At 38.8% G+C, this 25,968-nt stretch overlaps 1 long non-coding RNA gene across 5 annotated transcripts in view; it reads right to left on the reverse strand.

Annotated features, from left to right (window-relative positions):
• The window catches only part of LOC116281291 (uncharacterized), a 53,255-nt gene that overhangs the window by 17,078 nt on the left and 10,209 nt on the right, over positions 1-25,968 (reverse strand). Inside the window, exon 1 of one of the 5 annotated variants that reach the window (XR_012074493.1) lies at positions 14,305-14,411. The exons of the other annotated variants lie outside the window; for them this stretch is intronic. This is a non-coding gene — a long non-coding RNA (uncharacterized lncRNA). Of the gene's footprint in view, positions 1-14,304; positions 14,412-25,968 lie in introns of those variants that run through there. 5 annotated transcript variants of the gene reach the window in all.

Genomic DNA, 25,968 nt, shown 5'->3' on the forward strand with positions numbered 1-25,968 from the left:
TTCTCAAACTCTTCCAGACGATTGAAAAGGAGGGAATACTCCCAAACTCATTCTGTGAAGCCACCATCACCCTGATACCAAAACTAGGCAAAGACACTACAAAAAAAGAGAATTATAGGCCAATATCACTGATGAACATAGACGCCAAAATCCTCACCAAAATTTTAGCAAATAGAATCCAACAACACATAAAAACGATTATACATCATGACCAAGTGGGGTTCATCTCAGGAACACAAGGCTGGTTCAACATACGCAAATCAATCAATGTAATACATCACATCAACAAGACAAAGGACAAAAACCACATGATCATCTCAATCGATGCAGAAAAAGCATTTGATAAAATTCAACACCCATTTACGATAAAAACTCTCGCCAAAGTGGGTATAGAGGGAACATATCTCAACATAATAAAAGCTATATATGACAAACCTACAGCCAGCATAGTTCTCAACGGTGAAAAACTCAAAAGCTTCCCACTAAAATCTGGGACAAGACAAGGATGCCCACTATCACCACTCCTATTCAACATAGTCCTGGAAGTCCTAGCCACAGCAATCAGGCAAGAGAAAGAAATAAAAGGGATCCAAATTGGAAAAGAAGAGGTAAAAGTGTCATTATATGCTGACGACATGTTACTATATATAGAAAACCCTAAAAGGTCCACACAAAAGCTACTAGAGCTGACTGAAGAATTCAGCAAGGTAGCAGGTTACAAAATTAATGTTCAAAAATCAGTTGCATTTCTTTACACTAACAATAAATCAACAGAAAAAGAAAGTAAAGAAACAATCCCCTTTAAAATAGCACCCAAAGTAATAAAATATCTGGGAATAAATCTAACCAAGGAGGTGAAAGAATTATACACAGAAAACTATAAACCATTGATGAAGGAAATTAAAGAAGACTTTAAAAAATGGAAAGATATTCCATGCTCTTGGATTGGAAGAATCAATATTGTTAAAATGGTCACACTGCCCAAGGCAATCTACAGATTTAATGCAATCCCTATCCAATTACCCAGGACATATTTCACAGAACTAGAACAAATCATAATAAAATTTATATGGAACCATCAAAGACCTAGAATTGCCAAATCATTACTGAAGAGAAAGAAAGAGGCTGGAGGAATAACTCTCCCAGACTTCAGACAATACTATAGAGCTACAGTCATCAAGACAGCATGGTATTGGTACCAAAACAGACATACAGACCAATGGAACAGAATAGAGAGCCCAGAAATGAACCCACAAACTTTTGGTCAACTCATCTTCGACAAAGGAGGCAAGAATATACAATGGATAAAGACAGTCTCTTCAGCAAATGGTGTTGGGAAAACTGGACAGCAGCATGTAAAACAATGAAGCTAGAACACACTCTTACACCATATACAAAAATCAACTCAAAATGGATTAAAGACTTAAACATAAGACAAGATACAATAAACCTCCTAGAGGAAAACATAGGCAAAACATTATCTGACATACATTTCAAAAATTTTCTCCTAGAAGAAATAAAAGCAAGAATAAACAAATGGGACCTAATGAAACTTACAAGCTTCTGCAGAGCAAAGGGAACCAGAAATAAAACAAGAAGAAAACCTACGGAATGGGAGAAAATTTTTGCAAGTGAAACCGACAAATGCTTGATCTCCAAAATATATAAGCAGCTCATACGACTCAATAAGAAAAAAATAAACAACCCAATCCAAAAATGAGCAGAAGACCTAAACAAGCAATTCTCCAAGGAAGACATACAAATGATCAAAAAGCACATGAAAAAATGTTCAATATCACTAATTATCAGAGAAATGCAAATCAAAACTACAATGAGGTATCACCTCACACCAGTCAGAATGGCCGTCATTCAAAAATCCACAAATGACAAATGCTGGAGAGGCTGTGGAGAAAGGGGAACCCTCCTACACTGCTGGTGGGAATGCAGTTTGGTACAGCCACTATGGAAAACAGTGTGGTGATTCCTCAAAAGACTAGGAATAGACTTACCATATGACCCAGGAATCCCACTCCTGGGCTTGTATCCAGAAGGAAATCTACTTCAGGATGACACCTGCACTCCAATGTTCATAGCAGCACTATTTACAATAGCCAAAACATGGAAACAGCCTAAATGTCCATCAACAGGTGACTGGATAAAGAAGATGTGGTATATTTATACAATGGAATACTACTCAGCCATAAAAACTGACAACATAACGCCATTTGCAGCAACATGGATGCTCCTAGAGAATGTCATTCTAAGTGAAGTAAGCCAGAAAGAGAAAGAAAAATACCATATGAGATCACTCATATGTGGAATCTAAAAAACAAAAACAAACAAACAAAAACAAAGCATAAATACAGGACAGAAATAGACTCATGGACAGAGAATACAGACTTGTGGTTACCAGGGGGGTAGAGGGTGGGAAGGGATAGACTGGGATTTCAAAATTGTAGAATAGATAAACAAGATTACACTGTATAGCACAGGGAAATATACACAAAATGTTATGATAAATCACAGAGAAAAAAATGTGACAATGAGTGTGTATATGTCCATGAATGACTGAAAAATTGTGCTGAACACTGGAATTTGACACAACATTGTAAAATGATTATAAATCAATAAAAAATGTTAAAAAAATACCATATGATATCACTCATATGTGGAATCTAAAAAAAAAAAAGACAAATGAACTTATATATAAAATAGGAACAGACATAGAAAACAAACTTATGGTTACCAGGGGGGAAGGGGATGGGAAGGGATAAATTAGGAGTTCAAGATCTGCAGATACTGACTGGTATATATAAAATAGATAAGTTTATACTGTATCACACAGGGAACTATATTCAGTATCTTGTAGTAGCTTATGGTGAAAAAGAACATGAAAACAAACATATGTATATTCATGTATGACTGAAACATTGTACTATACACCAGAAATTGACACAACACTGTAAAATGCCTATACTTTAATAAAAAGAAAAGTAATAAAATAAAATAAAATACATGAAGATAAAAAAAGAAATAAATGCATTTACAAAAATACATAAGCAAACAGCTTAAAGGCAGAAAAGATTCTTTAAACAAACAGCATAAACCAAAAGACAACAAAAATGAATTTATATCAAAATAAAGATACCTGGTCAACAATAGTGCCCTTTGTTAAATAGATATTTTAAATTGACAAATGACAGAATGGAAGATTAAACAGTGAGTTAGTATCTAGAATATGAAAAGAACTCCAGGTTACAGAAGTCATCCCAAAGGCTACAAAGTGTATGAAGATACCCACAGACTCTTTAGTTAGCAGAGAAGAGCTTACTAGAACAATGCCCCTGTGAGACATGGAACAAGGCCGTTCCCAGGGAGAACCAGCAGGGTCTGTACCTCATCTTGTGAGAGAGAGGAACCTGCAAAGTGCGCATGAGGTCTGTCTGATTCACAAGTTTCACAGATGATACATATTTCAGAAGCAAGCAGGTATCCCTATTTGGGAGAAAGCAACTCTTCTCCACTTCATTGGAAGACTAGAAAGAATAGAAGAAATAATTCTGGAAGTTCAGAAAGAAAGCAAAGCCAAAGTTTGGAACTTAGTGACGAGAAAAACACATAGGAAAGATAAATCTTGGTCATTTGTATGACAGCTATGTGTCATGGAGGGTGAAACTGAAGCATTTAATCAACAATGACAACAACCTAAAACCCACCAAGCTACAAGTTAATTAATAATAAGAAGAATATAAAAACAAACCTACATATATTCATGTATGACTGGAGCACTGTGCTGTACACCAGACACTGACACAACATTGCAAACTGACTATATTTCAACTAAAAAAACAAAAAAAAATTAATAATAAGTAACTGCCTATCCCTGCACTTGGTATGTGTGTTGAACTAACTGAATCAAAGAAGACACTTCGTGTATTTAAAAAGTGGTCAGTCTCTCTCCATTCTAAAAATATGAGAATGTTGATGTACTGATAAACCGATCACTGCCTCCACTTACACGACCAGATAACCTCACTGTCTTTGCCACAGCACACTGAAACATAGGCCGACATCTCATCTAAACTGAGTTCATCAAAATCTCAGGAATTTCAACTAACAGATAGAGAAATTATTAATTATATGGGCTTTGGAGATATAAGTCCACAGAGATTCTGAGGTGGTAGCCATTTTTAGCCATATATACAAGATAAATAAGAAAGAGAATCAGGAGAACAAAATAGACACACTGAGAATAGAGGCAGGGACCACGATGACAGAGAGAAGAGAAAGAGAGAAATGGAAAAAATAGCCGCATGGTTACTTTCTCTCTCTCAAGAGACCTGGCTGTGTTCCCCACAACTGGATTCTATAATATTGCCTTGTATTCTTACAATTAATCCCTCTTTTTCTTGCAATAGTTGCAGTAGATTTCTGTCCTGGTATCACAATGTGTCCTAAGATAACTGGAGTCTTAGAGCGTATGTCTAAGCCCTGATGAAAAGGTTGCCAAAGCTCATTAAATGCACCAGACATACTCTTCCTACTCCCACAGGAATGAATAGTAACATCATTAAAAAAAACAATTCTGCCCGTCAGAAAGTTTTAGGTAAGAAGCTGAGAGTCACGGAAGTACAGGTGGTTTTCATTTCTTCTTCCAAATGATGACAGTAGCTTTGTCAGAGAAAGAAGGTGAACTAGGAAGAGCTCAATCTGAGGATATCAGTGAAAAGTAGAATTTGGTTTTCTGAGTCCCTGCTGAGGGCCTGCCTGCCCATCCTAAAGCCTGAGAGGATTCTATTGGGCAGAAAACCTACTGGTAAAACCAAGAAATCTTTAAACTGAAAAATGAGGAAGAGAGGGCTAAGAGTGCCCAGATACAGCTCCAGAACCTTCTGTGGAGGGCCCCAGCAGGACAGATAAAATAGAACCATGAGAGAAGAACAGGATATGTCTCATGGAAAATTAGCTGGAAAGAAAGTCAGGAGTAACTCTCATACCCTACAAAGATGCAAAGTGCAGAAGTAACAAAGTGAATTAGCAATATTAACACAAATAGAGAAGGACTGTCATACGGGTTCTGGAGAAAGTTGGAGAGACAAGAGCAATAGAAAGATGTGTGTGTGTATGTGTGTGTATATATATATGTATACATACACACACACACACATATATATACACGCATTTTTTTTTAGAAGCACAAGCATTGAAGAATAGTATATTGAGAAAATACGGAAAAATCACTGATCTGCCTATAAAGCCAACAGTGGACCTAATGAGGAAGGGAAAAAAAAATCCGCATGATATCCATTAAGCTCTCTGAGCAAAACGCTGCACTTTTGAAGGAATATGCACAGTTGGAATTCCTATTTCTGTTAGGAGTTGATTAGATAATTCAGATTAATTCTCTCTCAAAAAACAGCTAGAAACCTTGATAAAACATTAAAATTATCTTATTAAAAACAGGAAAGTGAAAACAAGAAAGATAAGTGCTCTCAGAAGGCAGTAGCACACTGAGGGCATTTGTCAACACAAATGTTAATTTTGACAAGGAGGAAAGACAACTAATATTCAAAAAAAAAAAAAAAACCTAAAAATTCCCTCCCAACAATGAGCTGGCATCCTCAGAAGGTTACACCATTAAGGATTCAGGATGAGGGTGAATTAATAACTATTAAAGAATTACATCACACTCCACTCTTCAGGACAAACTAGTAAATTTCAACTTCTGAACATAATTTAAGTTCTCCAGAAATATTTGAGCTCCCTACTGTGCACAACTGCCTGGCAAAGGCAAACTCAAATGTGTGAGTGCATACTTTGTCAGTAGGCAAAAAAAAAAAAAAAAATCAACAGGCTGCATAGCACACAGCCAAAGATGACTAGGCACATAGAAACCAGACCTGCAAAGATATCAGCATTGAAATTGCTGTGCAGACTAGAGAACAACTTTGCTGACTATGTTTAAACATATAAAAAAAAGGTTGACGCTACCTGCAAAGAACAAAAATTATGAAAAAATGTAACAATATGGTAAAAGAATCAAACCATTATGCTGTACTCCCTAAACTTACACAGTGCTGTATGTCAATATCCAATAAAACTGAAAGAAAAAGAAAAGTCTTTATCTCTACCTCTTAAAAAATCAAATATAATTTCTATAATAAAAAATATAACATTTGAGAGAGGAGATGAGTTTGGTAGACGGTTAGGCAGAGACACAGAAGATTCATGGACTGGAAGAAGAGGGAGAAGAAAATATCCAGATTTCACACACGATGGACGAAACAGGCAGAAGAGACGTGAGCACTGTGAGAAAATCTAAAACATATTTAACCAGAGCTCCAAACAAAATGGAGAAAAAGAATGGGTTGCAAGTAATATCTGAAAAGACAGTCTTAGAATTTTCCATAAACTTGCAACACATCAATCCACAGACACAAGGAGCCCAACAAAGCCAAAAAGAGCAAATGAAAAGAAATTCACAGGGTCACACAGACTAAACCCACAGGAAAAAAAAAAAAAAAAAAGGAACTCTTAAAAAGCCACCAGTGATGAAAACCAGACAACTTCTGAGTGAATTAGACAGTTGATTCTCAACATCAGTAATGGAAGCAAGAAGACAGTAGAATGATAGAACCAGCAAGATACAATAAAATGAGTATTAATCTAGATTATTCACTAACTACAAGTATATTTTAAGAACAAAGGCAAAACAGAGGAAGTGCACATCCAGAATGGCAGACTGAGAACTTCCAAAAAAGCTGCTCCTCACAAAAGCAATGAGAACACTGGCAAACATTGTCAAAATCAACATTTTTCAGAATTCTGGAAATTAACCAAAGGCAGAGTTAATCCAGAAAGTCATTACACAACTCTCAGCTAGTGGCTTCTCCCTGGGAAATGAGAAAGTCAGAGCATATCTCCAGTGCTGCAGCCTTTGAGGGAAGGGGTTGCCTGAGAGACTTGTCCCTGTCTCCCCGACTGGGAACACTGATGGGACTGGAATACCCTAGAAGCCTGGGGGCTGCTAAAAACAAAAGAAAGCTGAGAGGCTTAGCAGCAGCTCCAAAGAACCTGCAGTACTGCAGACAGACAGCAGAGGGAACGAGAGTTTACAAGCTCCTGAGAAAAGAAATGTGAACCCCTCTGACTGAGAATTTATGCACCAAATCCAGAAAAGACACAGAAAAGGTTTGAGAGGCTCCCAGAATCTCTAGGTAGGCTGATTGCTGAAGGCATTTTCTTGTATAAAGCCAACTGGTAAAGACTGGGAGAGGTAACTCCTTTTTCAAATGCACATATCCCAACATGAAGTTACAAAGGCACAGGAAAAAGCGGGAAAATAAAGCCTATTCAAAGGAATAAAATTAACCTATTTTATTTCAATACTCTACTTTCAATAATGGATAGAACATTCACACAAAAGATCAATAAGGAAACAGAGGACTTGAACACTGTAGACCAAATGGACCCAGATGCATACAGCACATTCCAACTAACAGCAACAGAATTTGCCTTCCTCTCACACGCACAGAACACTCTCCATCATAGATCACATGTTAGGTCAGAAAACAAGCCTCAACAAGCTTGAGAAGACTGAAATCATACCAAGCATATTTAGGTGCTCCTATTGATAAGCTTCTATTGTCCACCTTATCTCAAATATTCTTAAGCACCAAAAGATGTTGTTGGTAATAAAAATATTGAGCTGTAACTCAATGTCTGTAACTCAAAGACTGCAAGAGAAAAACCCAATCTTCTTCCCCATTTTATCCATATCATGTTCCATTCAACCCCTAATTTCTTATTTCATATCTCTCTCTGACACTTTCAAACAAAATCCATATTTTGAAAGTTTTGAAATTAAGCCATTCGTTGTAAGAATGAATATATATATTTTTGGGGGAGGAGGGGTAAAAATAAGTGTGTTCTTCTTTCTGGGAGGCAATTTGGCTGTTAGTATACTGGGCCTGTTTTTGGCTGGAAAACCTCCATATCAAATAAGACAGAACACCAGTCAATAAAACATATCATCACAGGACTTTCTTCTACCAGATCAGCACTATAGACTGCTCTAACAGACTGCTCTAGTATGTGGCTATAAATGTCTTTTGCAGAAATTCCTTAAGCAAGAATGAACTTATACGTGGCACACAGAAAGCTTATAAAGAGGTATTTTGACTTGACCAGCCAGCAATCATTCTCCCTTGTAGCCTTGCAATTGACAGAGATCATTTCTCAGTTTTAATAGAACATAATTAAATAAGAGAACAAAAGTTAAAGTGAGTTTCCATTTCTGGATGTGGTAACAATTACTACGTTATTAATCCATTTCTCCTCTCTCTCATGGTACTTTGGAAGATTTGCCAGTTCCCTTGCAGGAAGGTGGGACTATATGCTTATTCTGGCCAATGCCCTAAGAGTGGAAAATAACATGTGTCACATTCAGTTCAAGAGAGTGAATGACAGTGTGCCTTCTCCACTGCTCTCTTCCTCTCCTGCAGCCACTCTAGAAGTTGCACGTTGAGATGGAGCAGCCTCAGACGGTGGTGCCTCTGATAACCTGGTATCCCTGGAGCAGAGCCCCACCTAGCCCACATCAACTCCGCAGCACGTGCAAGAAATAAATCTTGGCTGTGTTAAACCCAAATTTTTGAGGCTAATTACCTACCTGGACTTACAGCTGTGTTTTTTGAAGTCGCTTACCCCAGAGTGGAGAAGTAACGAGAGGGCCATGGGCTGATAGAAGGTCTCAGTCCTGCCCCCAACTAGTTGTCTGAACTTACCACTTCACCTCCCTGAACATCACTTTCTGAATCTGTAAAACAAGGATCTAAGACTATATTCAATTCAGCAAATGTTTAATGGATGTTTGATATTTTTAAGATGCCAGGCACTGTGCTAGGTACTAGACATCGGGTTATCATAAAGGTTCCTTCTAGGTCTCTAATTTCACACCAGGAAATCTCAATCAGCTGGCCTTTATCATCACCCACAACCTGCTGAGTATGAATGAGGAACATCACCAAGTCCACTTTTACTTAGACCACTGGTATTATTATATAGAGGTCTGTATTATTCAGGTAATAATAAAGCCTGTATGTGAATGAACTGCCCTCTGAAGGGAGAAATCACGAGCGCTTTCACTCCTTATTATTTCCTTTAAACTCATTCTGTAAACTGGTTTTTCCTCACTGCTAGATGATGCTTTGTAAAGGTAACTTCTCATTCACAAGAATAATCTCATTTAAGGAATTTAAATATTCAGGACAGCAGAATTAGCACACTAACTCCAAACTTCTTTCAATGTAAAACTCCGTCCATCCCCAAGCCCCTCAGTCCTGGAATCTGGCCGAGCGGACTGCAGCCGAGGCAGGGCAGAAGGTTCTCATCAGTACCCCTCTGTCCCCTCATCATGCCAGCCGATGTTTCTGAGCCCTTAGGCAGGGATTTGGTGGAGGAAAGTTTTCATGGTAGGCACCTCTGTGATCTGTCTTTATTGTCTCTGGATGTGTAGGGCCCACAGCTTTCTATTTCTAGTACAGATTCTACCCTCTGACGAAGGCTCCCTTCAGTGGCGCAGGGTTGGGGGAGGTGGGACGTGGAGGGTTCACTCTCTTACTTGCTGACATTCTCTCAGCTTGTGGACATTCTCCCACCACCCGTCCCCTCTGGTAGGGCCACCTCTTCCCTCCAGCCTGGTTCCCATGCACCCACACTCGGTCCCTGGAGAACATACATCACTAGAAGTGAAAGCACAGAAACCTTTTCGCCACCATCAGGTGGGGCAGCTGCAACCAGTCTCACAGTGATAGGCTTTTTGATGAAGGTCAGACATCAGCCTTTTTCCTTAAGCTGCTTTAAGCATACCAAGTTTTCTTCTCTGAGTGGTTCTCCTCTCAGCATTCCTAACTTGGTTTTGAGGGGGAGGAAACCTCCATCTTCATTCTGCCGTTGGTGGGGGAGGGAGAGATTGGGGGTCTTGAATAGTTACAACTCTCCTAATAAATCCTTTCTCCCATGGCCTCTTTACTACAACTCTTTTATACTCTCAAAGTACGTGACAGGAAAATGCTGGAAAACTAATTTACAATCTCTTGGGACCTCCAGTGTGAGCTAACCTCATGCGTTAGGACATTCTGTAGAGTTACTGGACACCTGTCATATTTTTCTTGTGGTCACTGTAGTCTCAGAACTGAGACATCAAGAGTGCTATTTTGACATTCTATTTATAATACTAACATATGTACGTGAATTTCACAAACTTCTATTTTGGAGGCAGGTCAGTATAAAGAAAAGAACACAGCTTCTAGTACTGAATAGAATTTGGCTCAAATTTGATCTCTGCCACTTGGTAACTCTATCACATTCCTTATCTATTAAATGTAGACATCTAACTTCACAGCATTTTGAGAATTAAAGTAGATAATAAGCAAATGTAATAACATTACTGGTTCACTGAAAGGAGTCAACAAATCCACTTCCTTAATCTTTCCCAAGTTTCTGTGAGATAGACATTGTGACCACCAATAACGAATGACATTAAATCAGGAACTAAATGACAGAGGCCATTGTCAAATACAGACCTTCTCACTTCAAGTGACACTTTTTTTTTTTTTTTTTTTTTGCCACATCAGCTTGCCTTTATGTAAGAAAGCCTGAGACAGTGACAGATGATTCAGATAAACATCCTTCTCCACTGGCTATTTGTAGTCTGTAAAACATAGCACAGATGATGGAAGACACATTCCCAAATCTGCTTGGATAGTTCCTTGGTGGTTTCTGGCCAAGCCAATTTGTGTTCACAGTTTTGATTAGTAAGCAAATACACAGTAATTTGAAAATCAGTCAAGATTCACTTCAGAGCTCTGGGGACGACTGCTGATGACTCTATTTATAGAGACTGGTATGCAGAGAGCATGACTGAGTATTTCTCAAGTTCCAGACACCATCATTAAAGTACGTAAAGTATTTTTGCACTCAGGATGTTCAAAGTCTTCACATTTGTAGGTGTCTTCATGCAACAGGATAAATAAGAAATTGATCTCGTAGGTTTATTTATTTATACCATGCATGTATCCATAGGTTTGCAGATTAAAAAAAAAAAACAGATTGGGATCACGGTAGACATTGTGAGTGTTGCTTGATTCTTCCTTTTAAGAAGGGACTGGCTGCCCAGAAATGCAGTTGGCTGGCAGCTGTTAACTCCCGGTCCACTCCCTCATCTTTTGAGCTGACCACAAACTCTTTTCAGAGTGGCCTCAGCTACTGACTAAGTCGTATTACATTTCTTTACATTGAAGTCTAGGAGCTAAACCATGCAACAGAAGAACTCAAAGCTCAAAATCCTATAGATTTTTACCGTTTTCCCCGTCTTTACAGTTCCCTCACCCACACTTCAACAGCACATTTTATAATTCATTTATCATTATTGTTGTTCTCAAACATTTAACTTAGTTTTCTTAAAAACCTCTCTCTTTTCACACTCTTATTTCATTTTATGCGATACTTAAAAATTATGTAATAACAAAAGCAAGAGCAACTGGTATTAAACGATTTGAAAACAAACACTTGTTAAAGCAGGTGTTCTTGTCATAGTGCTGCCTAAACTTTGTGTTTACGAATCACCCAAGGATCATTAAGATACAGAATCCTATTCAGCAAGTCTAGGGTTGAGACCTAAAAATCTGCATTTCTAAGAAGGCGATGATACCAGGTGGTCACCCCCAGTGATGCCAATGTTTTTGGCCCTCAGCTACACCTTCCTGAGTAACTTCTAGCCATGAGCATTCAGCATGCCATGTGCATCAGCTGCAATGTTTTATGGAGGGAGAAAGGAACATGGCTTCATTGTAAAAGCAGGAGTTTCTTCAGTAATGACAAATGAGGCTTTACTTTGGTCACATGCTGTTAAGTCCTTTACATACGTTATTTCTCCTAATCCCCTTCAACACCGTATCAGGGAAGATATTATTCTCATTTTATAGATCACAAAAGTAAGGCTCAGCCAGCTAACTTGCTTGATGTCACACAACTAGAGGTGGCAAGAGACATTCTGACTAGGAGAGAGCAGCTATTCTCTTAAGATTTTTTAAATCAACTAAATGGAAGAAAAAGTACCAGTCTGAAGAGAGACCAGTCCACCTCCCACCTTCTTTAGATTATAGTTCAAGAAATTTTCCCAAAAGGAATGTGAAGCAAAAGAGAGAATGCACAAAGTGTTCAAATTCTGGGACTTCTGAACAGATTCTGGGGGAAGTAAGTCCATGCCATACCTTATTTGCTAAAAGCAAAGTTCTTATCCTTATTAATAGAAACACTTTCCATGCTTGATAGTCTGTCTTATTAATTTATGTTTGTGGATTTTTGAGTGCTCATAAATCAAGCCTATACATCACATTAGCCCTAAAACAGATGCAATGTCCAAAATTACAAATATGAGTATGCAACCAAATTCAAATTGAGTTTTACTGAATCCTTAAATATTTACAAAGTTGCTGATAATCCAGCTCTTTAAAAATCTAGAAGGGATTTCTTCTCTATTAGTAAGAACCTAAAAAGGAGAGTCACATTTATATTTTTTCCTATTCTTGGAATCACTATTTTACTATCTACAAGAGAAAAAAGCAACACAGTAAACTAGCACCACGAGCCAAGGAGGCAGAACCCAGAAGTTTTTAAATTGTTCTTCCTGAACAATAGTACAACTCAAAGCAATTTTCGATTCCACAAAAATTTTCTCCTTGAGCTACATTAATTACTACTTGATGGAACTGTAAAGAATAAATTTAACTTCATAATGCACTCTCACACAGACATGTTCCAGATGGTAATTTCAGTCGGCTACGTATTTATGGCAAATCTTACTAAGTTTGGCAAATATCTGAGTGCCTACTAGAGGTGAAAGAATGATACTGCACCAAGAGACCTCGTATCTATTACAGAAATGGAGGGTCCTGTGTGTGGGATTCTGGGTCTTCAATAAAGTCAACCAAATCTCTATTCTTCAAAAAAATGAAATCATTTGGGGGAAACAGAGAGGAAAAATTAAATTTTATATCTATTATTTCTAAAATTACAATTTACATACACTATTTTCATTTTCTTGAAAACCAAGGTTTCTTTTAGCAAGAAAACAATGACAGGTAAACCTGAGGTGAGGCAGAGCCTACTTTAATAATCATGAATTTCAAGTCTGAATGCCAGTATTCTCATCCTAGCTGTGCCACATGCTGTCTTGGTTTCCACATCTGAAATGAAGCTCATTCTGGCTTTATAATTCTAAGACCATATGAAGAATTTTCTTAGCAGTGATAAAACTTCAAAAAATGTCGATACAATGATTGCATTACACTTAACCTTTCAGAGGTTATCCCAGTACACAGATTTTCTTTATACACTTCAACCAAAAGTAATACGTTCCAGCAGACTGAAGGCAAAAGCTGATACAAGAATCGAGTTGTCTTCATTAAGCCAGTAACTAAAGACAGATGCAAACATGAAAAATAATGCCATTCTTCCCACGAAATGTTTTGTTTAGAAAATCACTCAAATTTGTACTTCAGCAAACCACACACTTTCAGTCCTCAGGGTTGCTTGTGTGTGGTCTAAATGGCACCTCTGTAGTCTGACATGTCAAGGGTCCATTGTATTTCTAAAAGTTGTTCATAAGAGATTAGACAATAAATCTGCACATCTGCATGAATGTTCCAAAGTCTGTAATTTCCTGCATCCTCTGTAAGAATTCTACTCCCAGAAGTTCCACTAATCAGCAAACAGATTTCCCCCAAATAAAAATGTCACCCCAGACCACTGACTTTTGACTCCTCATAGTTTCACCCCATTTTTATTTTAGAGGGCGGGAGCAAAGAATCTACAGTAAGACAATTACGTTGCTTAAAAAGACCTCTAATTTAACATTCCTTAGAGAGTTCCTTAAATATTTTTCAATCAGTACAAAATCCCTCCAAGATAATAATCACAATGCTAACCTTTTGTCCATTTAGTCAACTTTTAGTTGTAACATGACATTGTCACTAAAATGATATACACCAGACAGATACAATTTCTCCCTCTAAGTAAGGAAAAGAATGCAATGTATTTTGAGCATTTCCTAATAGAGCCAGTAATGAATAAGGAAAAGAAATTGCACCAAGCCCAAAAGTCCTAAATTCCAAGAAGTATAGAAGAAGATATCTGGCTCTTTATTGTCCACTATGTCCCATACTTCCCTGGACCAATTTATAGAGGATTAAGAGTATTAATGTCTTTTTCTACTTTGATCACATTAAATCAGAGCAGTACCTGAATGAAGCAGAAACAAACTTCCCCAGCTCCCGAGCTGACTACATGTGCTGCCGCAGCTTCATGACTCTTGAACTCTTTGTCACACAGAAGGTTCAGGATTACCGTCTCTTCACTTTCTGAAGTTACTGGGAAGAGTTGTTGGGATTGGGGAGAGAAGGGGATGACATTAAAGATTGCAGGTCTGTCCGGAAACAATTTTGAATGTGTGGATTCTGCAGAGTTTAATGACGCTCCTGTCTTTGGTTTTCTCTACGCATCATGAGTGGTCCTGGATGGCCCTAAAGGAGATGCAGACCTTTCAGGGTGTGGAAGATGAAGTCCTATTCCTGAGGAGACACACCGGGGCCTAACTGGAGGAGCGGATTTATTTCAGTGGAGGGCTGAAAGAGAAACGTGACAGCCTCTGGTCCTGAAACAGCCCATTTCTAGTCTCTGAGAAGAAGCCGCTTTCAAGCAGAAAATCAAAGGACTATTTTCACAAGGGACTTAGTGAGACTCAGAGCACAAGCAGCAATGCTTGGGTCCAGATCCAAAGTGAAGCTGAAAACAGGAAAAAGACAACCAACCCCACACAGACCAGACAGAGTGGGGCCCCCAGGGACAGTGAGGATTGAAGAGGACACAGCACTGTTCTGTGCCTTAGGGTTTTACCATTTTAGCAACAGCAAGTGGAGCTACTTTGGGCTGTTTCTGAAGACATCCAGGAGGATCCCCCATAAAGACATGACCCAACACAGGGGACGTCCACAAGGCCAGGCTGATGGCCAGAGGACTAGGCAGGGCGGCTCAGTGATGGGAGAGCAGCAGCGCCCTGCAGAGGGTGTGGGCCATTCCTTGGGGACAACTGTGCTGGGAGCTGGTACTTCATAGCTATACACTAGAAGGCTCCCAAACAGTGGGTCTGGAAAAGCACTGCTAATTACCTTCATGTAACCACAAACTGATAGGAAGTAGATACTTTCTGATTACACATACATGTTTGACTTCACATTAGATGCCTCTGAATGGAAGCTGCCAAACATTTGATTTGTGACCCATTTTTCAGCGTGAGACCACTGTTCTTGAGGTGGCTAGTTAAAAATGTCTTTAATCTTCTCATCTTTGTGGTTTTCCAATGTCACCAAACTAAGACTCTAGACAGAGACCATTCTCCTTTACAATGACTAAAAGCAAGCATCGTAAGATTCTCTGTTCAAACCATTACTCTGACTTCTTTACTGTCACATTTCAGACCTGGATGTTTCTGAAATTAAAAATAAAAATGTTTCCTACATCACAAGAAACCACATTTGAACAGGAACTTACATAAAGTTAAGCCCCAATAGTCTCTTATTTCTATACTTATTAAAAGCAATCAGCAAATACAGGAAGAAAGACCTCTAAGGAAACACTTTAGGTCTCCTTCAGCACTTTATGTTTTAATGAACTGCCCACTTGCTCCCATGGGTGCTAGGCCGCTCTACTGGGCTTAGCTTTATGCATTTTGATGACAAGATCTAAAAACGTCACCATTGTGTTAATGTGGTATGTGACCGGCATTACTGAACAATGGGAACTTTTTGGGCTTGTGGGACATAATCACCTTTAAAAATTTACCTTAAAGATCATGTCTCACTTATTTCTCAGCAGGAAGTTAACTTCAGATTTCCCACTGCTTTCAAAGGAGAGCCCGACAGGTAAAATTTTAGCAGTTTTATTTAATAAATGAAAGCAAATAAGGTTATTGGGTAGGTAAGTTCTAATTGGATTTCAGCTGTCCAGAGGAAATGGTTAAATGTTTTGGCAAAAGTACGAAACTCAGTCATATTGACAGCCCATAAATGGAAGCCAATTTTTTCTCCATGGAACAGACATGCAGACTGGAAAAAGAATAGGAAATTGTTCCTGACAGTGGATCGAGGGCAGACCTCTGCCAGGGCCGAGCAAAGAAAGCATCCTGACAACCTCCCATGTTCCTGAAGTGCTCGTGTTTCCCTCTTCCTACGATATAACCCTACCACCGCCCAGAATGACTGCTCTCTGTTCTTTATGTCTGCCTCATGGGCTCAGCATTCCACTGACCTCACTCTCCCCAGTGCATGTGCAGAACTTCCTTCAAAGTTCAGAGAAGTAGGCGCCAGGGCTGCAGAACGTTGCTCTGGGAGAATGTGAGGGTGATGCTGTGGTAAGGTAGGAAACTCAAGCCTAAAAAAAGTGCAATCCTGTATCAAAACTACTCCCGGTCAAAGAACATGTCCCTGTGGCCTGTAAGGAAATTTATCAAGCCTCAGAGACAGAAGGACATCTCTGTCCCAAAAAAGGATGACATCTAAGCTGCCCCCGTCAGAGAAGAACCAAATCCCTCACTAGGAGACCACCAGAGACGGCAAACCCACATCCACCCCAAAGACCCCCCGCCATCCAGTACCCAGGAAGCACGCTACTCCTTGTCAGCCAGGACGGAACCCCTGAGAACTTCCTCGGGGTTTCTAGCTGAACCACTCTTCAGGTCACCAAATCTCATTCTCACTCTACCATTGTTGACATTCCCAGGGCCTGGCAAACAGTAGAATATTCAAAGGTGCAGAATGTTCCTCTCCAGGAACAAGCAAACAGTACACTACTCACACGTGCAATCGGCACTTTCCACAAATCAGCTGCTTCCCTTTGTCTGGACTGGTAATGGACCACACTGATTTCTCCCCGCAAAAGTTGGGAAAACAAAGCATTTCCATAAAATGATGGGGACTGCTTATAACTTTCAAGTTTTTAATGGAAATATCACCTCAATTCAAAGGTTTTCCCTGTTACCAGCTGCCATTATTTTCTTTTTATAGTTATACATTCATATTAGAGAGATCAGTTGGAGATGCTATTCCTAGAAAATATTTCCACAGCACTGTTTCTCACACTCAGAAAAGTTAATAGTCACATTCTATGACCTGTAGCCAGAGAGGGGAAAATAGTGATGAGGGTTACAAATGAGTTAATCTGCCTTCATTTTCCAAAATCCAGTGGTAACAAATTTTCATTCTAAACTAGTTGAGTGCCTCGATTCAGCCGCCTAAAACTCCCTCCTGGACTAGCCTCGCTCTCTGCTCTCCTTGCTCTTTATCACAACATTTTAACGATGCTCTTCTCTGAATGTGTGTCTGTTTCAGAGCTCAGATATCCTTCCTAAAATCCCACCTTCCTGCTAAGAAAATGAAAAAAATTCAAAATAACTGAAGATGAAGAAGAAAACCCAATTCACAATGTGTCATTAAATCCCTAGTCCTTGATGGCAAGGATGTGGACAGTAGCTCGAGACGACTTCCATCCAATATCCTATTAAGATGCACACATTTACACTCTAGTAAGAACCTAGAGTAATTCCCAAATCATTTTATCATAGTTTAAACCAATTTTGTATTAAATCTAAAGGCGGTTATTATTTTGAAGGTCTGTCAATGATGGAATTGAAGAAATATACACAGAAATTAGAGTTATTTTACCAGATCTAAAGAAGAAAGCTTAAGTAAATTATACTACCTCTCTAAAGATGTTAAGATTTAAAGGACAAATGCATTCCTGAGTTATCCACCTTTGCATTATTGCTCATCTATGGAAAGAAAACTTACACTGCTGCATTTTGCAGCCCCATTTCCATTCTCACGAGGTTCTGGCTGCCACCACAAGATTTGCTGCCCTTTATCCCTAGCACTCCAAAGTACTACCAAGGTGGACCTCCATTCCTTGGCCAGATGTCCATTCGGCCACTTCTCTGGCTCTTATTCCAATTAAAATGTGCCCAGACTGGCTTTGCAGTGGTTCACAGCTGGCTGCTTAGTATTTACAGGCTATGACTTCTCATTTCGGAAAAAACTATCCCCTAAAATGTACAAGTGTGAGCAGTCACTGCCCTTGCAGGGTGGGGCCTCTCCATGACCCATGGGCTTCGTCATTACCAGTTTGCTTTTTTTTTCTGTGACCTGAATGTGTTTCCCAGTGTAAGACTCTGGGGCTAATTCCTAATAACAGAATCTTATTCAACCCTCTAACTCCATGACCCAAATGCCTCCGTTTCAGTCTGGAGACCTCCTCTCAACAGGGAGTGTCTGTCTACTCTGAGCTGGCAGGGCTAGAACATAGAATAGAGCAGCAGCCTGCGAGCCGGGGAGGGCTGTCTGTCTCCTTCCCGTGAGACGGGGCTGCATCCTAGGCTGCTGGGGACAATCTCTGATGCACTCTCCCCTCCTTCCCTCATCCCTGCTCTACACAGCCAGAGAGGAGGTTTGGGCAGGAGAGAGCACCAGGCATGTATTTCAAAAGCACGTCCACAACACCACATCGGTCCTCTTACCTTGGCTTCTGTGCTTCTTCTGCTCTACTATAACACTTCAACCAACCACTTTTGCCATGATGAGGAATGTACCATCAAGCAGAAACATGGCTGATTGTTTTAAAATCTACCATAACCTTTTTATACAGGAGAGAACCTAAGGTGCAAATGGAACTGTCCCTAAGTTTGGAAAATTGGTCATCAGCGAAGTCGGATTAAGTAAATGAAAAACTGGGCTGAGTTACCACCAAGTCCATGATTCTATGTGCTCCCCAAAGAGTGCCTCAGACCCTGGGTCCATGCGAAGTAGTTTGAAGTTTTCTTCTTTTCTTCAGCTCTCAGCTAGACACCCCACCCCACCATCAAATAAGCCATGCCCCTGGTCAGGAAGCAGAGAATACAGGGACATTCAGAGGGTGGTGAAGGGAAAGCAGGAAGACACTGGATGCCTGGAGAGACTGAAGAAGGGAAAAGGAGGAGTACAGCATGAGATTCCTGTCCCATTACAGTCTTCCTTCTCTCTACCTCATAAACCTTCCCTGACACTTAGCTCAGAAGGATGCAGTTTACATGGAAATTGGCAAAGGTTGCTCTGATTCAGATCCAAGGGCTGAGACTTACTTTGCCATTTCTAGCATAAACCAAGCAGAAATCTGAAACTGGCTCCCCGGGGAAATAGTGGGCTGCTGTGGTGGAACCAGAGGGTCAACAAGAGAGACTCAAAAGCAATGCAAAGACTTCCCTACCAAACAGTAAGTGGCAAATATTAGAAACACATACTCAAGTTACACTGAGTATTGTACTAATTCAAGTGAGAAACACTACGAATTTGGAATCAGCCAATGCTTGTACTGATGAAGGAAAGAAAAAAAAAAAGGCCGGTCTGAAAGGACTCTGCAGACAGAACCAACTGGAAGTGGCATTTCACCGAATGTGGAAGGTGAGTGAAAATGAGCAGCTGAAACAGTCTCAAGATTTCCAGTCAGGTGACTAGAAGGGTGTTTATGGCATTAACTAAGAGAGGATTTCAGGAAAGGGAGAGGTTTGGAGAAAGCACGTAGGTGAAGAAAATCATGGGTTGGGTTTATAATACGTCTCAAATATAAATGACAGCATGAATAACACGATCCAAGTTAGTCAAAAGTTTTGAAGACTGACATTTGCATCTTTTTCTTGCTGTCATTTATACAGTCTTACCAAAATCCAGTTCTTACTGGCAGATTGTTGACCAACTGTATATTAAAACTGCTCTTCCAAGGATTCTGTTTCCCTCTGAAGGAGAAACAATCAACCAGTTGTGACTATGAATCAAGATAACTGGAATCAAGGCAGACTGTATTACCACACTTCTCTAGTAACCTTTATTTATAAGTAAGTAAGTGAGTATACGAAATTTCCTATGTTATTAAGTGAACTTGTAATAATAAACCATTAGAATAAGCATGCTCACCATGTTCACAACCACCAAAAAAATTTCACCTTTTTGTTTCTAAAGATTAGGGTAGACACAGTTGGGGAAGGACTGTTACTTATATTTTGTTCATATTTCAAGTTTCTTTACAGACTTACCTGATGTATCCAACATATATGTATTTCACAATTCAGTATAATTTTTAAAAGTATAATCCAGCATATTATATTGATCTGAAACCACAGTCCATTTCAGACATTCTCAGCACTAAAAATTATTCTGCTTTCTGACAAAGCGGGCAGGTACTTTCCTGATAAATCCTTTTTTTTTTTTTTTTTGTTAAGCTTTGTATTCAAATTCCCATGAAAAGCCTATGGATAGTCCCTCCCTATAGAACCAGTTGTGTTATATTTAAATTTCAATTGCATAATAAGCTATATTCATTCAACCTTTCAGGCAAGATTTCTAACATAGTTTGTATGTTTGGTTTTTTTTGCTCCTTCAAAGTGACAACCATTTTTCTAAGTTTAAATGAGAAAGACACTATTCACCTAAGAGCAAAAAAGAGAAAGATAAAAGACTTTTAAAGTCCTTTTCACTTCTTAACTTAGGCCTATCACTCATTCAGTCACACAGTGACTATTTACTGAGTACTCCCATGTAGTTACTCGGATAGACAAAGCTGACCAAGACAGCTCCTTTCTTACAGTAAGGGAGACAAACAAGTAAACCAATAATTACAGTAGATAAGAGCACTGACCAATGACTTACTGGGTACTACATAAGCATAGAGGATAGAGGACAACTGTACGATAATGGGGGGGAGTTACAGAAAACTTTTGAGAACGTTAAGCCTTAGGTTAGTCTTGAGGGACAAATAGAGTCCTTATCTTTCTCAAGCCCCTGCCTGAATAAAATATACCAATGCCAAGATGTCATACTTGAGAGGGCCTCCAAGCCCCTTGATCACAAACATAATCCCTGCCAATATGCCATACTATTTGACACTCCCACCTTCTAAGTCATTTTACCTTAAGGCGCCACCTGAGAAAGACGATTGTCAAATGCAAAGTCCTTAACTAGAAAGGTTATTATGATAATAAACAATCAGTCATGTATTTACATATATAGTTCATCCATTTCTGAGCAATGGGCTAGATCAAGAAATGGAATTCTAAATAGAAAAACTTGGCAGGAAAGACCAAGAAGAGCCAAGATCCTGTAAAAATTCTGTGATGGGCTGGGCCCGATGGGGTATCACCTCAGGGAGTCAGCAGTTTCTTCACAAGGTTGTAGCTGCATGGAGGAGGGTAGAGTAGCTCTGAAGAGAAGAAAAAGAGGTCTAACTCATCGTTTCACTTCGTGTTTATTAACTCAAGTCTTTCACTTCCCAGGGAGGGAGTGGAAAACCCTGTTGAGATCTCCCCAAACTGGAAAGAACCCAATGAGAAGAGGCAAGAGGAAAAAGTGTGCGCTTCAATTTTTGTTTCGAATTAAGAAGGCACTCATACAGAGCTACTGAACTGTCAAGAATTCTGATGTCAAAATCATGCTTAATTGTGCTAACAAACACAGATCAAATGTAGAGTTGACTCCAAACTGGCTGAGAAGACAGGACACTGACACTTATCTAGCCAACAGATGTCGGAAATCAAGCAGCAGGTAGTCCTGCCTATAACAAAGACATCACAGAGAATCCAGTGTTTAAAACAAACAAACAAACAAACAAAAAACAGGCTGTGAGCTTCCACTTCCAGGAAAATGGAATACATATAAACTTCCCATGGGGGCTCTAATGCCATGATAAGCAAATCAAAATTTAAGCCTGTAAATGTCTCAGGTTATAAAATTAAAAGACTAGTCTTTTAAGGAAAACCAATCACAAACGGTCACAACTAGGTTTTAAGCTCTAGCCAATCAAATTATTGTTTCCTTTGCTCCTCACTTCCTCTAAGTCTTCTCACTGGCCCCTTTCCGAGGAGCACTCCTAACCACTTTCCATTTGGGTTGCTGCCCAATTAGAATTGATTTTTGCTCAAATAAACTCTTCAAGTTTTTAATATGCCTCAGTTTGTTTTCAACAATCCTTAACATGTGCTTGTGAGCTGATTGATCTAGTTTTAATTGCTGTCTTGTCCTTTCCTCAGTCCCAGTGGCTCCCAACCTGAGACCGTTAATGAAGCTGGCTGTGTGTACTACACTGTTCCTTCCATCCTGCCGCTTCTTGCCATGACCCTGATTATCTCCCCAGAGTTGGCTCAGCTTGTCTCGTCTTTCTGAGCAGGCTGTGTTTCACTGTATGTTCCCCTGCGGATCAGATTTTCAAGGCCTTTGGTCATGTCTGCTACTTATCTCTAGAACGCCTTCCACTTTGCCTACATTTCTCAGGTAATGAGATAGTCAGGACTGAATACATTATCACCAAAGCAGGATAGCAGGAACCTTCTGCCTCCCCAAAATATGAAATTCCTTGAGCAATGCTTTTTAATAATTTTTTTGAAAAATGCATCTCCCATTTAAGATTTGAATACAATTGTCTGTCTATTGGTAACTTTGGTTGCATTTCTGTTCCCTGGATTTATCCTTCTAGTTCAAAAGTTATTTGTGAAAGAATTTTTCTGGATGGATTAGCTTCGGTTTTTTAGAGAGTACCATATTAACCATATCATTTCAATATTCTTAATTTTCAATTTTTAAAAAGTATTTTTCAATCTGAACAGAACCAAAGTTTTGCATAAGTAAAATTTTAAAGTACTTTTTATAATGTAACATCTTTTAGGAATACCTTTTTCAAAATCATCTTGGTTAGAGAGTGCCAAACCAAATCTATTTACACAATAAATTCCTACAGATTGCTTTTTTAAAAATAGGATTCAAAGGGATTATAATTAAACTTTTGCTTTCACATAGCATCAAAAAAACAAAGTGCTTTGCAGTTTACATAGTCTTCAATTTCTTTGTGAGTTGAAAGATATTCTTAAGAGTATCAGCTCTAAGAGTGATTATTCTATTCCTGACAATTTGAATTATGGAAGTTCATATAATTTTAGAATCTTTAGACAATGTGGAGTAACCAATAAAAATAATTTTAAAAGAATATTAGTAATTCAAAAGAGATATGTTCTTAGTGATTTCTTTAAGAATAAGAAAACACTATACATGGAGGAGTAAATATGAAAATACCCCACTGGTTCTATCAAAAAAGCAAAACCCAAAACAAAGAAACAAATAAACACCTTCTTATCCATCCAGGGTAAAGCCAGTCCACCCAAGATCAAATGTTTTACCGAAGTAAGGAATCCTGCAGTCATTAAGAAAGGTCTTATAACCACAAAAAGAACTATCAAAAACAAGAAGCTGTAATGTGGCCAGGAAAAATTACAATTGCTGAGCCTTAAAACATTTGTAAATCGTGCTTTTTGGATATTGAATATGATATTTATCAGTAGTGAATGAGGACTAAGAAATTAAGCATAAAAGAGAGATTGTATCAGACAAATGTTATTTATCTAAATATATATTTTTCCTTTTTATAAAAAGATAATCAGCCAATGACATCATGACAGATGAGAACATTCTGTCAAGAAAAGTCAAAATTTTCTAACATTAAGGATTTCACAGACAAATCACATGTACTAAATGTCATTTAATCTATACAATGATTTGAATGTAATCCAGGCCCAGTGAGGGAAAAAAAAAATCCTCAATCACCAAGCTTATTATACCAAGACATTTGGTTCAGAGCAAAATAGTCAGGATTTGCAAACTGTTAAAAGTTAAATAAAATAGGTTGATTAAAAAAAAACGAATAAAGCACAGGTCAGTCCCTGCCAAAGAGCAATACGGGTTCACTTCAATTAAACTGGAGCACTGACTCTCTACATAAAGTTTTCAGAATACTCTATGTTTATTACAAATGGTAGATCAAGTGTAATAAAAGTGGACGAAGACCACCCATCCTCCTAGGAAAGACTCGAGCAGAGATTAATGTGACTCTTGTACTTCTGACACAAAAGACATATATGGCAATTAGTTTATTCTTCCCAGGGGTAGTGTAAATAGTGCCATCTGATTTTAAGTGGCTTATTGCTGGCACTCTTCCTAAGGAAGTTTGAAGGTCTTTCTGGATGAATATTGATCTGATAAAGTACTGATTGATGGAAAACATCATTCAATAATATTCCGTGTTGATATATTTCTATCTATCTATACCTAGTTTTCCACCTTTTGGTGACTTGAGGCTTAATCAGCATAAGAAAATTCCTAAATTTGTGTATGGAGTAAAGATGCTTTGGGACTTGCCTTCCCAGTAACCTAATACACAATGTAAGGCCAACTTCAGACACTGTTCCTAAATGGTGGTCTTAGCTGCAAGTGACAGAAAGCCAACTCAAACTAGCATGAGGAGGAAAAAGGAAAGCACTGGCTCATACAGCTGAAAAAGCCAAGGTTGAACTGGGTTTAGGCATGCTAAGATCCAGAAATTCAAGGTTATCATTGAGACCCAGTCTCTCTTTCTCTCTGAGTTTCACTTTCCTCTGCGTTAGCTATGTTCACTGGCAGGCCCTCTCCATTTGTTAATCTGTGGCATTTCCAGCTTCTGTTTCTCTGTGGTTCCAATTACATCCCAGAAAATCAGTCTCACTGGCTATGCCTGAGCCATGTTTCCATGCTTGCAGCCAGATGAGGGTGTAAGAGTCTGTGTGACCCCATCTACAAGGACTGAGAATAAGAAGGGGTGGTTACCAAAACCAAATCAAAGTGCTGTTAGGAAAAAGGGGAGAAGGGTGCTGGGCAACTGAAACCTACAGGTGCCTATCAAAGTACTCAGGACCCTCTGGCTACAGCAGCAATCCCAACTCTAACTCATACAGTGAAGATGAAATTCACTTCCCAAAAGAAGAGAGGAAGGAGGCTGGGCAAACTAACAGCTGATGTCTAGACTCGCAACAGGGCGCACTACAGACTTACCTTGGAGATACTGCACTTTCAGTTCCAGACCACTGCAATAAAGCAAACAGCACAATACAGAGAATCACAAATTCTTTGGTTTCCCAGGGCATATAAAGGCCATGTTTACACTACACTATCGTCTATTAACTGTGCAACAGCATTATGTCTAAAAAGTAGTCTATATACCTTAATTTTAAAAACATATTATTGCTAAAAAGTGCTATCATCTGACAATGCAGGAATCTTTATTTTGCCACAAATCTCTAATTTGTAAAAAAATGTGATATCTGCAAAGCACAATGAAGTGAAGTACAAGAAAACAAGGTAACAGAACAAGGTCGGCCGGTATACGGTTTATACTATTATGGCCCCTATAAATACACCTTCCCTATCTCTAAAAGCAGACACAGAAAATAAATAAATAAGAAAAACAAACATAACTCTGGTAATTATACTCTAACAAAGGAACTCTTACAGCATCTCTAGGTCCTGTCCTCTGTGCACTGCCTTCAGGAAGGGTTATCTTCCAGTACAAAGCTGTCTTGTTAAAAAGAAAAAAGTTTCATAAGAAGCTATAAACATCAGTTTGATTTTAGTACCTATGATGCACCTAGAATAGCCTGAAAGCAGACTTGGTATCTATGGAACATCCTATTTTCCCTTTTCCTTTGACTGCCAGAAAGTTGACACGAATTCTTCTACGCTATTTCAGTCATTTCCTGGTAAGTAAAACTGTACACATTTTCCCCAACTCATATGATATGTTTATTTTTATATGTATGTGTATTTTATATGTATACACATACACTTCTTCAAATTACTTTGGAAGTACAATGGGGCATATATTAGAACAAAATAAACAAGACATTTTAGATATTTATAAATGTCAGTCCAGAAAATCTTCTTTCCCTGGACCTTATATCTTATTCCTTATGGTCATTCCTACTACAGCACGAGTTAGAAGACCCTTCAGGAGCCTGTCTATATCAAGGAAAAC

The sequence above is a fragment of the Vicugna pacos genome, chromosome 7, assembly GCF_048564905.1.
Source record: "Vicugna pacos chromosome 7, VicPac4, whole genome shotgun sequence".
NCBI classification, from domain to species: Eukaryota; Metazoa; Chordata; class Mammalia; order Artiodactyla; family Camelidae; genus Vicugna; species Vicugna pacos.